This window comes from Pseudophryne corroboree, chromosome 4, assembly GCF_028390025.1.
Source record: "Pseudophryne corroboree isolate aPseCor3 chromosome 4, aPseCor3.hap2, whole genome shotgun sequence".
In the NCBI taxonomy this organism is placed as follows: domain Eukaryota; kingdom Metazoa; phylum Chordata; class Amphibia; order Anura; family Myobatrachidae; genus Pseudophryne; species Pseudophryne corroboree.
In genome coordinates, this window is record NC_086447.1 from 484,671,611 (window position 1) to 484,674,347 (window position 2,737).

At 48.3% G+C, this 2,737-nt stretch overlaps 1 pseudogene; it reads right to left on the minus strand.

Annotated features, from left to right (window-relative positions):
• Positions 1–251: 251 nt before the first annotated feature.
• Positions 252–370, minus strand: LOC134912250 (5S ribosomal RNA; annotated as a pseudogene).
• Positions 371–2,737: the final 2,367 nt, after the last annotated feature.

Here is a 2,737-nt window from a genome sequence, read left to right on the forward strand (position 1 = left end):
GTAAAGTCCCTATATGAAACCCGAGGCACCCAAAAGTACTTGTTCAGTGCTTTGAGATTGAGTATGAGCCGAAATGACCCATTTGGCTTCTAGAATAGCAACAGGTTGGAATCAAACCTTGTCCTTAATGTGCAGGAGGAACTGAATTATCACTCCTGACTGAAGCACCTGAACTGCCTCTTGCAAACCCTAATCTTCGTTTCCACTGAAGACGGGCTGGTACAATTTTTATTGAGGGTCTTTCTTGAAAACACCAACAGCACTTGGTATTACCAGGAGGTTTACCATCAAAGTACTAACCAGGACCAACACTGCTTAGCTTCCAAGATCAGATAAGATTGGGCATGTCCAGTGTGGTGTGGCTGTAGATCATACCGTGAGATACCAATTTTTTGCACCCAGACATCTGTAGTAGACTGCTGCCAGTTCTGTGCAAACTGAAGAAATCAGCCTCCCACCCTAGGTCGCCCCAGGTGGAGGCCCTCACCATCAGGCTGATGGCTTATCTTTAGATGGTAGCCCAATACTTTTTAGTCCCACCAGACTTGTTGGATTGGACTGCTTGCCTTTTACCCTTTCCTTTTGCTTTTCTTTGATTCCGAAAGGACTGGAGAGCTGGAAATTAGGCTTGAATTTTTGTGTGAAAAGTTCACTTTCTTGGAGTCTGATTCCAAATACTGTTAATTCTTTATCAAAAAGATTATTTCTCTGACGTCCTAGTGGATGCTGGGACTCCGTAAGGACCATGGGGAATAGCGGCTCCGCAGGAGACAGGGCACAAAATAAAAGCTTAAGGATCAGGTGGTGTGCACTGGCTCCTCCCCCTATGACCCTCCTCCAAGCCTCAGTTAGATTTTTGTGCCCGGCCGAGAAGGGTGCAATCTAGGTGGCTCTCCTGAGCTGCTTAGAATAAAAGTTTAGTTTAGGTTTTTTTATTTTCAGTGAGTCCTGCTGGCAACAGGCTCACTGCATCGTGGGACTAAGGGGAGAAGAAGCGAACTCACCTGCGTGCAGAGTGGATTGGGCTTCTTAGGCTACTGGACATTAGCTCCAGAGGGACGATCACAGGTACAGCCTGGATGGGTCACCGGAGCCGCGCCGCCGTCCCCCTTACAGAGCCAGAAGAGACGAAGAGGTCCGGTGAAATCGGCGGCAGAAGACATCCTGTCTTCAGACTAAGGTAGCGCACAGCACCGCAGCTGTGCGCCATTGCTCTCAGCACACTTCACACTCCGGTCACTGAGGGTGCAGGGCGCTGGGGGGGAGCGCCCTGAGACGCAATATAACAGTATATACCTTAGGTGGCAAAAAGAATACATCACATATAGCTCCTGGGCTATATGGATGTATTTTAACCCCTGCCATTTTTACACAAAAAAGCGGGAGATAAGGACGTCGTGAAGGGGCGGAGCCTATCTCCTCAGCACACAAGCGCCATTTTCCCTCACAGCTCCGCTGGAAGGACGGCTCCCTGACTCTCCCCTGCAGTCCTGCTTCAGAATCAGGGTAAAAAAGAGAAGGGGGGGCATTTTTGGCAGCAAATAACGATAATAACAGCAGCTATAAGGGAATAACACTTATATAAGGTTATCCCTGTATATATATAGCGCTGGGTGTGTGCTGGCAGACTCTCCCTCTGTCTCTCCAAAGGGCTAAGTGGGGTCCTGTCCTCTATCAGAGCATTCCCGGTGTGTGTGCTGTGTGTCGGTACGCGTGTGTCGACATGTATGAGGAGGAAAATGATGTGGAGGCGGAGCAGTTGCCTGTGTTGGTGATGTCACCCCCTAGGGAGTCGACACCTGACTGGATGATTGTATTTAAACAATTAAGTGATAATGTCAGCAATTTGCAAAAAACTGTTGACGACATGAGACAGCCGGCAAATCAATTAGTGCCTGTCCAGGCGTCTCTGACACCGTCAGGGGCGCTAAAACGCCCGTTACCTCAGTGGGTCGACACAGACCCTGACACAGATACTGAGTCTAGTGTCGACGGTGACGAGACAAACGTAATGTCCAGTAGGGCCACACGTTACATGATCACGGCAATGAAAGAGGCATTGAACCTTTCTGACACTACAAGTACCACAAAGAAGGGTATTATGTGGGGTGTGAAAAAACTACCAATAGTTTTTCCTGAGTCAGAGGAAATAAATGAGGTGTGTGATAAAGCGTGGGTTTCCCCCGATAAAAAACAGCTAATTTCTAATAAATTATTAGCATTATATCCCTTCCCGCCAGAGGTTAGGGCGCGTTGGGAAACACCCCCTAGGGTAGATAAGGCGCTCACACGTTTATCTAAACAAGTAGCGTTACCGTCTCCTGATACGGCCACCCTCAAAGAACCAGCTGATAGAAGGCTGGAAAATATCCTAAAAAGTATATACACACATACTGGTGTTATACTGCGACCAGCAATCGCCTCAGCCTGGATGTGCAGTGCTGGAGTCGCATGGTCGGATTCCCTGACTGAGAATATTGATACCCTGGATAGGGACAATATTTTGTTAACTATAGAACATTTAAAGGATGCATTGCTATATATGCGTGATGCACAGAGGGATATTTGCACCCTGGCATCAAGAGTAAGTGCTATGTCCATCTCTGCCAGAAGAGCGTTATGTACGCGACAGTGGTCAGGGGATGCGGATTCCAAACGGCACATGGAAGTATTGCCGTATAAAGGGGAGGAGTTATTTGGGGCTGGTCTATCGGACCTGGTGGCCACGGCAACGGCT